At 39.3% G+C, this 14,421-nt stretch overlaps 1 long non-coding RNA gene across 1 annotated transcript in view; it reads right to left on the reverse strand.

Annotated features, from left to right (window-relative positions):
- The window catches only part of LOC308667346, a 357,520-nt gene that overhangs the window by 242,185 nt on the left and 100,914 nt on the right, over positions 1-14,421 (reverse strand). The window lies entirely within an intron of this gene.

The raw sequence follows: 14,421 nt of genomic DNA on the forward strand, positions 1-14,421 counted from the left end.
ACACTTGGCAACCGGCATGTATTGTATATCTGACAGTTACAATGTCCTGGGGTCATGTGATTCCCATGTGAGACCTTCCCAGTTGGTTTCCAACAAGCAAAGTGGATAGGAAAGATGGATTTGCTTAATAACCACATGATTTATTTAACAAGTAGAGCTATTTGCTTAACACCTGTGTCAAGAGAAGGTCATAAAGTTGGCTGTATCTCACTTCACAACTGCCTTGTTTGGCAACAGAAATTCTGCTTTCAGTTGTGGTCATAAGTCAAGGACCATGTCCAAATGTGATTTCATGCTTGATTGCTTTTTCCATAAATGAATCCAATGGCAAATTTATTATTTATTTGTTTTTTGTTTTTTGTATTAAAATTATTGGCCATCCATCTTACTACAGGGTAACTTTGGGTGATTTACAATCATATCTATCTATCTATCTATCTATCTATCTATCTATCTATCTATCTATCTATCTATCTATCTATCTATTTATCTATATCTTAGAAACTGCCATTAGGTTAACTTATTTACTTATTTTTTTAGACGCTTTCAATGTTCAACCCATCACAAACCTCATGGCTCACAAGTCACACAAAATAACAGTCACTTAAGATATGCTTGATTCTCAGTTTATTAGTCTAATTAGTCTAACTCCTGGACCTTATTCAAAACATCACAAAGTTTAGAGATTGTTCAATATTTTCACAAGAAAATAGAGAGAGTTCAAAATGCTTTTGGATAAGTTATTTAAGGGTAGGGGAAATGAAAGGGGGGGTTTGACACTCCATTTGCTGCTCATGAATGTGACACAAACTTCAAAGAGCTGCCTTGGCACAAAAGCTTCAGCAAAAATTATCCGGCTATCCTTGGCTTGCAAAGGAAAACGCCACTTATAAATACAACTTTTAGAAAAAGAAAAACAAAGCTAAAAAAGTTAAAATGATTTCTCTGAGGAAAAGGAACATTGCTTGGCTCTTAGAGACTAAAAGCCTAATAAAATGATTTGCTCTCCTTCCAAACACAAAGAGTATCATGTATGGATTTCATTCAGATAATGCCAGCACTCCTACAGAAAGGCTTTAGTATTGTAGTTTAGTATCAATCTTAAGTCAATACACAACAAGACCAAGACTTTTGTAGCCATCTCACCATTGTGCTATGGATTGTTTTATGTTGTTACTGCACTCAGACTTCTCCATTTAAATTGAGGGAGGGACAAGGTAATGTTGGAATATATGAAAGGCAGAATTGAACTATTCACCTTGGCATGCATTCATATCTGAGTATATCATTGGATATACTGTCTCTCTCTCTCTTGTTCTCTCTGTGTATGTGTTGTTTCTGTAGGTATGGTTTCTGATGTATTCTTTATTACTGAGTATGAGAATGTGATATCATTGCTCACCATTGCGTCATGCTGAATGTGTTGATTTTTTTTTTGCATTTAGTTAAAGCTAACAATGAAATATTACTTCCTGGTTAGAGATTCATTTTGAAAATGTCTAATTCTTTTTTTTTTCAGCAATTGAAGGGGTGGGGTCAGGACTGTGGTTGAGTCAAAGAGGGAATATTTTTTAAGCCTTTTTTTCATTCTGACCAATATTGCTCCAAATTGGATCAGCAATTGCCAGATAGCCAGATTTGGCAAATGGGTTGGTGGCACATTGAAGTTTTGCTTTCTTTTGTTTTGTTTTGTTTTGAAAAAAACAACAATCTTTTCTCCATACCATGTTGCTGACTCTCGTTGGGACTCCTTTCAAATTCTGCATTGATCAAAAGATATGGTTGGGCCGTTCAGCATTTTATTTTGATTTTTAGATATGTATTTAATTTATATGGCTGCCCATCTCATCAAAGTGATTAAAAACCAATAAGGAACAAAATAAATACAAAATTGGCAGCCAAACTATCAACACAACTACTTCACAGGCTCAACTGACACACTGCCTTCATGCATGGGCACACAGCCATGTTTTTAGGGCTTTACAAAAGAGAAACAGAGTAGGGTTAATCTGATATCTGGTGGGGAATGATGTTCCAAAGAGTCTCCTTCTAATTCCTTCTAACTGAGACTAATTGGTGCAGAATGTTTCACCTGGCAGATGTGATGGAATGGTTTAGACACAATAGGAGAGAAGTGGTGTCTCATATAACCCGGTCCTATGCCATGAAGGAATAGAATAGAATAGAATAGAATAGAATAGAATAGAATAGAATAGAATAGAATAGAATAGAATAGAATAGAATAGAATAGAATAGAATAGAATAGAATAGAATAGAATAGAATAGAATAGAATAGAATAGAATAGAATAGAATAGAATAGAAGTAGAGTAGAGTAGAGTAGAGTAGAATATTGGAAGGCACCCTGGAAGTCTTCTAGTCCACTCCATGCTCAGGCAGGAAACCCTATAACATTTCACACAAATGGCTGTCCAATCTCTTCCAGTGTTGGAGCACTGAAAACTTCTGGAGGCAAGTTGTTCCATTGATTAATTGTTCTAATTGTCAGGAAATTTTTCCTTAGTTCTAGGTTGCTTCTTATTAGTTCTCATCCATTGCTTCTTGTCCTACCTTCAGGTGCTTTGGAGAATAAAAGAACTTTATGGATAACCACTACTTGAACTGAATGCAGAGTTAAATATGAATGCAGAAGAGTCACATGTGCAGCTTGAATGTTTGTAAGTGCTCACCCTGCTGCATTTTGAACTAGCTACAACTTCTGGTAGCAGCTCCTCAAGGGCAATTTCATGCAGAGCATGTTACAGTAGTCCACCTGGGAGTGACTGGAAACTTTTTAGACACAAAGCAAGTATGGCTCATATTGTTCTGTACCAGCCTACTACCGGCCCTGCAGATAAGGCAGGGACAACCCCTTTATAAGAAGGCAAGAGGCTGGAACTAAGCCTGCCAAATTTATGGACACAAAAGCAAACAGAGCAAAACAAGACACGAACCATGAAACAGGAGCTATTCAAACGGTTGCCTTCAGCAAACCAGCCCTCCCACACATTCCCCTTTTAAACAGTTCAGGGCGCGGCTTCTCTCTGCCTCTTTCTGAGGTGCCCCATTGCCTTCCTCTGTTTACTCCTGCTTGACTGCCTCCTGCGTCGGGCGTCCTTGTACAGGGCCAGCTATGGGTCATCTTCATCCACGCTGTCAGGCTCACACAGCTGGGTCTGTGTCGTAACCAGATGGGAGGGGCCTGGCTGAGGGCTCTGTGGAGCCTCAATACTATCCTCAGCAAGCTCTCCAACACCCCCCTCCTCCTCCTCTGAATCGTCCGACCCAACTGCCTAACCCACAGGCTGACCCTGAATCACAACACATATTTTGATTCCCTAACTACTTTTTGCTGGCCAGTATCTGCAATTCAAGGCAAGTGTTCGTTGAACACAGACAGATTTCCCAGTCCTTGCCCATGTAGTTATGAGCCCTCCCCTGTTTCAGTATCTTTCAGGAAAGTATTCTGATTTTCTGATATGTGTTGATTTCTGTAGATGGAATAACATGATGTTGAAATGGCTGCTGAATGCTGGCTAACAGCGAGAATTTCATTGTTATCTTCTTGATTCTCTCAACAGGCAATCCTCACAAAGCACACTGCTGCATTTTGCAATGTGCCAAGAATACTAAATGGCAAAACCTGTTCAGATTTGTCTTTGCAACTGCTTCTTTTATTATTTGCGTTATGATCCATTTTAATTTTTGCCAAATTGCTAGCCATTATTTCATGTATGAAGCAATGCTATGAATAAAAAAAAACATTGATGTATTGCCTTGCAGTTTATCACTAATGTTCTACCAAGTTCCTAACTCAGTAGCTTATTTTAATCTTCTCTTTTTCTCTGCTTTTTCCTTTCTCCTCCACAACACTGGATACTTAATTATGTGCCAAGCCTTGGTCAATATATTTATGTGGGTATTTTCATTTCTCATGGTAATATACCCTGATCTCTCCAAGATGATTTGAAGAAAGGTCATGCTTTTGATAATATAATCACTAAGTTGATCAACTAATTAACAGTCACAGCCTAGGTTGATGCTAACTATATTGCCAAGCCTACACACAGCTAACATAAATCATACTTCCCCATACAAAAGCAAGCTCTCATTCTCATGTTATCTTCAAGTAATATACAGCATGTGCAATTATTTGTCAGCGGAATGGGATTCAGGTAGTAAATAATTTGATTTGATTCAGACTATGTATCCACTATTATTTCATACCATTAAATATTTAATAATGTAATAGACAGTGTTATAATTGTGTAATATCCACTGTATTTCAGTTCTTTTATTACAGTATAAGAGATAGTATATGTGACAGGAATTTTTATTAAGACACCAGGTGAGGAAAGTGGGAGACCAAGATTAACAATCCAGCAGCCCTTGAGCCAGTCAATTTCTCCTAGCCCTGAGAAGAAAGCAAGGGCAAACCACTTCTAAGCAACTTGCCAAAAAGCATGCAGGGCAGTGGTGGCATTCAAATATGTGAACAATCAGTTAACTGTGTGGATCCCACTTCCGGAAGTCCATTCTGGGCCTGGGCAACAAAAAATTAGCTACCGGTTCTGCTGAAGTGGTGAAAACCGGCTGAATCCCACCATTGCTGCAGGGACTACTTCAGGAAGTTTTCAGGCATAAGTATAGATAGATATGTATGGATGTATATATTATACTAAGGGACGCGGTGGCTCAATGGGTTAGGATGCTGAGCTTGTTGATCAGAAGGTCGGCAGTTTGGTGGGTCAAATCCCAAGTGCCGCATAACAGAGTGAGCGCCTGTTACTCGTCCCAGCTTCTGCCAACCTAGCAGTTTGAAAGCACGTAAAAATGCAAGTAGAAAAATAGGGACCACTACGGTGGGAAGGTAATAGCGTTCCGTGTGCCTTTGGCATCTAGTCATGCCAGCCACATGACCACGGAGATGTCCTTGGACAAGCGCTGGTTCTTTGGCTTTGAAATGGAGATGAGCACCAGCCCCTAGAGTTGGAAACGACTAGCACGCATGTGCGGGGGAACCTTTACCTTTTTATATATTATACTACTGAATATGGCCAAAAGATGCAATCATTGGTTCATATTAAGTTGCAGTTTTGTTTATAATTAATTTTATAGTTATTGTTATTATTAAATCATAAAATGATTTAAAGTGCATATTGTGCAAAGAAACAGAAGAGACTGTATACTCAACTCATGCAAGAAGATGTCACATCATATCCAACAATGGCTACAGGTAACCCTTGATTTATGACCAGTGGAGTAGCAACTGTTCAAAGTTATCACAACCCCGCCCCCCAAAGGTACTTGCAACCCAGTTCTGAAGTTGTGGTCACATAACCACATTTTGGGTACTAGGCAACTGGTCTGCATTTCTGGCCATTTGCAGCATCTCACAGTCATATCAAAATGATTTATATTTTTTTTCCAAAAAAATGGGATTTACTTCTGTTTTTTGGCAAAAAACTGTATAGTGAGCAATGAGTTTGCTTAATAAGCACTGCATCACTAGTAGATAGTATAATCTCTGGTAATTATTAGTAGATGTGGCTCATCATTTCCTCTGTTATTGCAGTGAATAACAGCACAAAAGTAACGGTAATGGATAAATCCGAAATATATTGCTAGATCATGGTCATATGGTATCTAGTTTGCTTCTGGTTTATTTATGCTTCTTGGAATATTTTTTTGGTTTGAAAAAATAAGTTCCTCTTTAATCACAGTTCTGGATCTTTCCATTCCTTTCTTTGGAACCTTATTTCTGTTTTTTTTTTTTAAAAAAATTGGCAACTTGAAATGAAATGTCTACCTCCTTGCTGAAAGTGGACTTCAGATCACCCTTCAAACAGACTTGTGGGAAAAATAACTATTCAGTACAAAAATGTCCTTAAAGATATGTGTCCCAATTCCTTTAGTGGAATTTAACATTTATGTTTTATTGTATGTAGTTTATTGTTTTTTTCCATAAGTAATATTTAAGTTATGCCTCTGCATTCGGATATGTACAAATAGCTTAAGCAGATTGTTTGTGAAAGAGTAGTTCATGAAATTCTTTTTCAGATTTAATTTAATCTTCTTTTCTAACTTTTTTTAGTCCTCTGATTGAGTATTGTAACTCAAAATTGCAAGTTCCTGCAATTTTCTTGGCAAGATTTTGGAAGCAGTTTGCCATTGCCTCCTTCCTAGGGCTGAGAGTGAGTGACTGGCCAAGATTACCCATCTAGCTCTATGCCTAAGACAGTACTACAACTCACAGTCTCCTTGTTTCTAGCACTATCCCAAACTCTCTCTTTCTCTCTTCTTAGCTTAGTAATGGGATAAAATACATGCTTTTTAACTATATTGGTCTCTCTCTGTCTTTCTCTGTCTCTGTCTCTCTTTCACACACACACACACACACACACACACACACACAAAAACACCCCCCCCCATCTGCATGTATAATATACTCTGAAGGTCAATCTGAATATAATCCTAAAATGTTAATGCTTACAAATGTTTGATAAGTTCAGAGAAATTTTATACATATGAATAGAATTGGCTTTTAAAGTATTGACATTAAATATAATAAATTTGATCATATATATATATATATATATATATATATATATATATATATATATATATATATACCAGAACTATCGCCAAAATTGAACACTTTAACAACAGAATAATCAGAGAAGCCATCGAGATAGAAAAACGCCCCCACAGCATGAATAAACGAGATGATACCTCTCGCCTACCAGCCATTTGGAAACCCGCCTTGATTGACAGATGAGTCCCAACCACCAAGAATGATACCAGACCCAAACTCATGATAACATCACATGACATCACCACCACACAACCATCCAAAAAGCAAATCCGAACCCACAACAATAATGACACACAACCACAAAACAAAAACCTAACTACAGCTGCAACATTAGCCACTTTAAAGCCCTCCAAACCACACAATAAGCAAACTGACACCCACTATAAAAACATGGCACCACCACAAACACGGAGCCTACCAAAAGCAGCACAACTCCCCAGTTCAGGTCTAAGGCTGGCAGCTGAGACCAGCCCATCCACTCAAAACACATCCCCACCCAATCAGAACACAGCCCCCATTCAAAACACACTCCCACCCAATCAGAACACAGCTAAGCCCCCACCCAATCAGAGCACACCTCCACCCCATCAGAACACAGCCAAGCCTCCACCCACAGAACACACCCCCTCTGGCAGTTTAAAAAAGAAAAAACAGCCACTATCACACACTTCTCCCAGAAGAAGGAAGCTGAAGTGACCAGCCTGAGGATGACAGATGAGATTTTGAGCAATATTTACAGAAATCATGTGGGACTTTCTTAGATATAACTATTTCATAAATGTAATACAAAAAGACAATTTGACAAAATGCACAGAATTCTATTCCAGCTTTCCTGTTTTAGATCTAGTTGCTCTAGTTATTCTATTTGCCTGGCACTAAAGAAGTGAATACATTATTGTTTAGTGCAAACATCAACTCCTTCATGGGTAAGATGTTAGTGTCAAGCCTGGGGCCCTCCACCATTGAAGGCGACGTTTGATGGAAACCCGGACCATTTGGCAATGTTCCTAAGCCAGGTCATTAGCCACTTGGATCAATAAGCCCACTTTTATCCATCCTAGTGAGCAATGGTGGTGGCAGTAACCACAGGGTTGCAAGGCAAAGCTGTAGAATGGGTGGCGGATTTATACAGCGACCATGTCAGGGAATTGGCAGACACTGGTCTGTTTTTAGAGGCCCTGTGGTCCTGCTTTGAGGATGTCTCATGAGTCCAAAGGGCAGAGGGGGAGTTGCTGGCATTGAAGCAGCGAGGCCGGCCCACGGCCAATTACGTACGTGAGTTCAGGCGGGCGAGCAGCAGGTTGCGGTTGGCACTGATTCCTGCTTAGGTAACTCATAGATTTTGGGAGGGTAACAATCCTTTGCTAAAGTGCCACATGCTTGTGCAGGAGCCTCTTCTGGATATTAAGTGACTCACTATAGTAGCATCACTTTGCTTTTTAGAAGCAGGTGTCCACATGGCTTTGTGAAGAAGCTTGAAGAAGGTGCTTTGCTCAAAGAATTGTTGGAAGGAATCTCCCTTCAAAATGTTCACATGCATAATAACCAATTCCAGAAAGTGGTGCTGCAGGATTGTAGCTCAGGTTTATTTGTTTTCTGTCCATTGTTGCTCAGGTAACTATAGGGTTTTACATGTTATTGCTCATGAAACCAGGTGAATCCAATCAGAGATCTGGAAAGTGGTATAATTTGTTTTGCTTTGTTCATTTTGTTTCATTTCATTTCACTTCACCATATTATTTTATTTTACAGTACTTATATCTCAACAAAGGATTCTGTTTTGTGTACAATGTCAACAAAAATAAAAGCAAAAACGTAATAATACATAGGTAAATGTACTATTTACTTCTTTACCTTAGAGGGGAGAGGTGTACTTTCAGACTTGCAAGGGTGATGCTAGCGTTGTAAGGTATTCCAGACAAGAAGCACAACCAGAAGTATTGGCCACATTTTTATTGCAAGGTTACATTAACAGAACCTAGCATGTCTGAAAGTACGTCTCTTGCTCTTCACCTTTAAAGTTCAAGAAATTAGGGAGTGTCTCTTCTGGGACATTTGCCTTGCCCCCATTCCTTCTGTAGGCTCAGCTACCTCTTATCTGACCATTGCCAAGTCTGCAGCTATTCCTCTTGTGTCACAAGATCATTCACATGTACTGTTACAGAAAAATCAAGAGAATGTCAAAACCAGAGACAGATATACAAAGCAAAGAGAAACTCCCAATTAAGCACAGTACATTGAAATAAAACAGTGTTGATTTCAGCTAACAATTACATCCACTCTGAGTTTATCTGGGCTTATCTTTACTTTAGAGCAGGGGTCCCCAACGTCTGGGCCATAGCCTATTTGGAACCGGACCTTGCAAGCAGTGGGCTGGTGCACATGTGTGTGCACAGCTGCACTCATGAAAACGTTGGGCTAGTGCACACATGCACACACAGCTTGACTTGCAGTTGAACCACATGCACATGTGTGCCAACCCACCACTCATACAGCCTGGTTCCCCTCTTCCCCTCCCCCACCCAGGCCACCAGGTTGAGGACCACTGCTTTAGACAATACAAGGAGGCACTTTTTAGGGTGACAGCAGAGATTATCAGTGGAAATATTTTTTTCCCACATTTCCTGTTCCCTGGCTATAGAAACAGATGATTCTTGATGAGAATTAGTTGTCAAAAACCTGACAGAAAAATAGGCTTTTCTGATGAGGACGAAACCAGCTGACTATAAAAATTATCCAGATTTACACCTCTCTCTGAAAGCCATTTACAATTTTAGGGCTGGTGGTGACTATGAAATTGAGACTGTTAAGCAATGTTGAGAGTTCAATCCTAGGTAACAGCAGTTGTTTCTGTCTTCAGGGCGAAAGAGAAAATATCTGCTGTAAAGCCCGTGTTGGCATCAGGAAAAGCATCCAGCCAGAAACATTCAGCTCCATTCAGCTGCTCAGATTCTACCCTGAATCAAGGGATTACAGGGTCATTAAAAAAAAGCAATAGGTCAGTTAGGTTATTTTTTCACTCTGTAGCTTCTAACTCATTCAAATCAAAAGTATAAAAATAGAACATAATGGCAAGACAGCCATGCTTGCCACTATTTTGCCATGTTTCCCCCCAAATAAGACCAGACCTTATATAATTTTTTGCTCTAAAACAGGGGTCTCCAACCCCTGGTCTGTGGACCAGTACCAGGCCGTGGCATGCCAGAAACTGGTCCGCACAAACAAGCAAAGACAAAGGATGCAGGCAGCACACAAAACCACGCCCCCTCCAGTCCACGGAAAAACCTCTCTCCATGTAATCCGTCTGTGGTACCCAAAGGTTTGGGGACCTCTGCTCTAAAAGACACATTAGGGCTTATTTTCTGGTTAGGGCTTATATTCTAAGTGCATCCATCTGGCTGATGATCTTAACTGGGACTTATTTTGGGGGTGGGGCTTCTATTACAAGCATCCTGAGAAATCATGCTAGGGTTTATTCTCTAGTTGGGTCTTATTTTTGGGGAAACACGGTATGTACCAATTCATTTAATGATAATAAATACGAGTTTATGTACTGATCATCACGAATCTGGAAAACTGTCGTTTGTCTAAATCTAAAATCACAATGCAGACATTGCTGTCTCATGGATTTCATGCACAGTTGGTTCATAAATTCTGGGAAATCTAATGCTTCATATTTCAAACCTGATTACAACTAAATTGTGAGGGGACACAGCAAGATGTTTGCATCAGTGTGGTAATGAATCAAGCCTGTCACCCATCAAGATATACTAGCTGAACTTTTGATCTTGACTGATTATTTTATTACCTGTCTTCTGGAGTGATGAAGTCATTAAGTTGAACATATTGCTAACATTTGGCACCAAGAAGTCAACAGGTAATTTGTTTGAGCACTTACTCCAAACGCTGTATATTTAAATTAAGTGGTTTTCTTGGGTAGAGAATATAGAATGCTCACATTAAATATTTGCTATTGTCACATGTTTCAACTATTAGGATGGTTCTTCTAATGGTTATATTTTTATTATTTATTCATTTTACAATACAGGTAGTCCTCGACTTGCAACCCATTCATTTAGTGACCATTCAAAGTTATAGTCATGTGATCAAACTTTGGGCACTTGGCAACTGGCATGTATTTATGACAGTGGCACTGTCCTGAGGTCACATGATCACCATTTATAACCTACCCAGCCAGCATCCAACAAGCATAGACAATGGGGAAAGCCAGAGTTACTTAATGACCACATGATTCAGTTAATAACTGTAGGAATCATTTAACAACGGTGCCAAAAAGGGTAATAAAATGGATCAAAATTCATTTAACCACTGCCTTGCTTAGCAATGGAAATTTTGGGATCAAATGTGGATGAAAGTCAAGGACTACATACATTGGTAGTTTGCCCAATCCAAAAAATGTGAATGTCTGTGGAGACCAGTGCTTTTTTTGTAAAAGAAAAAGGTGCCGGAACTCACACATGTCATACAACCCGCCTTGCCTACCTTACAAAGTTCCATCCAAAAAAGGTGCCGGAACTCCGTTCTGAGCGTTCTATGAGAAAAAAAGCCCTGGTGGAGACTCTCAATCATCTAGGTCAGGGATAGGCAACCTTGGCTCTTTTATGACTCATGGACTTCAACTCCCAGAATTCCTGAGCCAGCTGGCTCAGGAATTCTGGGAGTTGAAGTCCATGAGTCATAAAAGAGCCAAGGTTGCCTACCCCTGATCCGAAAGGGGTTTTTCAAAAGGCAACTGGACTTTCTTGTGTTTTTTTTTTCTTGAAAACATTTCACTTCTTATCCAAGAAGCTTAGCAGTGAAATATTTTCTGAACAGAAAAAGCTGAAATGTTTTCAGAACATTTGAAATATTTGAAATATTTTCAAGAAAAAAAATCAGGAAAGTTCCATTGCCTTTTGAAAAAATACCTTTGAGAGAAAAAGTGGGAATGTTTTTACTTCACAGATATAATAATGCAATATGGGCAATGTTATAGATTTAAGAATACTTCTGATCTCTCTCTCTCCTTTCTTTAGATTATCTCCCTACGAGAAACTCATTGCCTAGGGATTTATGTCCCTGGGCACATAATTTTATGCTAAATTAAGCAACACAATATCCTCTTCTTTAATATTGCTGTTAACTCCCCTGTTCACAAATTTTAAATGGTAAAATTTTGTTTCTGATTCTCTGGATAAGTTCTTATGTCACAGCCATATCTTCTTTAGCCCATGAAGGCTATGAAAAAATGCAAAAGAGGAAGTGCGAATCTCAACTGCAAAAAGATGTCAGGTAATTTAAACAATTGTTCTGAATTATGACATTAAAAACATTTTACCTGGTTAAGTGGATCATTTACAATAAGAGGAAGCACACAGATATAATATAATGAATTCATCATTAAGCCAGATAATAAGAAAAGTTGATGATCCAAAATGAAATTTCTTTTGAAAACTCAGAAACATGTGCATCATTTTGTACAACCGAATGAAATGATGTATGAGGGGTCCTTGGTGCTTTCTCAGCTTGGTTGTTTTCTTCAAGATGTTTCATTACCAAACTAGGTAACATTGTCAGTGCTGGTAAGGAGTGGAATTTGTTCTCAGTTTATATTCTAGTTCAGGGATCTCCGAATGTGGCAACTTTAAAACTTGAGGACTTCAACTCCCAGAATTCTGGGAGTTGAAGTCTGCAAGTCTTAAAGTTGCCAATGTCATGGTTCTGACAGACAGAGACAAATAAAGCAGAACTCCTAGGCTTGCGAATTCCTCAAAGAACATGTTTATTAGTTACAAAGTATCAGCACAGTCAAAAGTGAAACCAAGTCTGAATACCCAAGTAACAATTTCCCAATACAAAGTTAAATGTCCTACCCATAAAATGATGCAAGCAATTATATCCCCCAATATGATTATTTGGTGGGCTTTTTATGCAATGCCCAGTCTTTAGTCTCGGGAGCAGCCGATGACCTTGGATTCCATGGGACAGAACATTATTTTGACTAATGAAGCACCTGGGAAACCCCCCCTCCCTCTGTTCTATGTGACAACCTAGAATGAGAAGAAAAAAATGGCTGCAGCCATGTTCATTTGTAGAGTTGTCAGCCAAATTTGGAGACCTCTGTTCTAGTGGCTTGTCCTGTCAGCGTTAATGTGGGTGGTCTTAGGGGTTCTTTGCTTCGGTGATTACTGTTGGCTTGCTTGAAAGTTCCTTGATTGGGGTATTATTTATGATGAAGTATCCAAAAATTAAGTTGACATATCCCTTTGTAAGAATGAATTTTGCTCAATTCTTGAAAAGGATTTTTGGAACCAGTCTCCTTTAAATATGTTTACATGCACACCTGCAGAGGTATGCATAATGCTGCAGTTTATGGCACAATTAGTTGTAATAGATCTGAATTCCCCATCAAGCAACTTGTCAACACTTTTCTAGTTTATTTTACCTGCATCCAGGTTGCATTCAGATTCAGTTGAAGAAAGAATTATATATGACTTGAACTAGGTGTCAGGACCCACCCCAAACCACGTCTTAGGAAGACAAAAACTCTTGGAGTCAAATTTTTAGTCCAAAAGGAATCTTTACTATGACATGCTTGGTTGTAGGAAATGAGACAGGGCTTAATGGTTCCACGATGTAAACCCTTATAAAGAGTTCCCGGTTTAACCCCCTTTAATCCCCATTTGGTCAGTCCCCCATCCTTCCTCTCGTATCATCCATCTCGTGGGAAAAAGGAAGTTAGGACCCTTTTGTTTATTGCTGTCTACCGTGACAAAAGCCAGATGCTAGCCCCCCCCCTTTTGTTTCCCCAGTTCAAAAGGCTTCTCCTTTCCTTTGAAATGCCTATTGCCGGTTCAATACACATCTATCCTCTTCTCTTCGGGAGATGGCAGAATCCATGGGATATGTTTGAAACATTCCATTTATGAATATGATATAAATGGATTCTGACAGTCCGCTCTCCTTAGAAGAAAGATGTGTCCATCTGTAGGGGGAGAAAAGAAAAGAGAAGAAAAAAAAAACATGTGTAAATGTTAACTCGGTTTGTTTGGATATTCTGTATGAAATCTGTTAAGCAGCTTTGGTGCTTTAACGTGGTGTTTGCTGACCCATTCATTTTCTGAGGAGGGGAGGTGTTTCCAAGACACTAGATATTGAGTTGTTCCACGATGTTTCCTGGAATCCAGAATTTCCTTCACCTCGAAATGTTGTTCTCCTTCCACCATGATGGGAGGTGGTGGTGGTGGAATTTTTGTTCGTAGGGGAGATTGTTGTTCTCTCTTTATTAGACTGCAGTGAAAGATTGGGTGTATTCGTCTAAGATTTTTAGGTAGTTCTAATTCAACTGTTACTGGGTTTATGATTCTTTTAATTGGAAAAGGTCCAATGTATTTTGGTCCTAGTTTTTTACAGGGTTGGAGAGACTTAAGGTATTTTGTAGACAGATATACCATCTCTCCCACCTTGAACGGTGTGGGATCAGATCTTTTCTTGTCTGCCTGTGTCTTGTGTGCTAATCTAGCCTCTGTTAATGCTTTTCTGACAATAGGCCAGGTGTATTGTAACTGAGCAATCCATTCCTTTAGTTCTGGAATTACCGGTTCTTTTGGAGTTAGATCAGGTATGGGGTTGAAGCTCTGGCCTGTGGCTACTTGAAAAGGAGTGTAACCTGTGCTGGAGTGAATTGTGTTGTTATATGCCACTTCTGCGAAAGGCAGCAGGTCTGTCCAATTGTTCTGCTGAAAATGTACATAACATCTTAAATATTGCTCAAGTACAGAGTTAGCCCTTTCCGCTTGCCCATTACCCTGAGGGTGATGACTAGATG

This window comes from Vipera berus, assembly GCF_964194415.1.
Source record: "Vipera berus genome assembly, chromosome: 4".
NCBI classification, from domain to species: Eukaryota; Metazoa; Chordata; class Lepidosauria; order Squamata; family Viperidae; genus Vipera; species Vipera berus.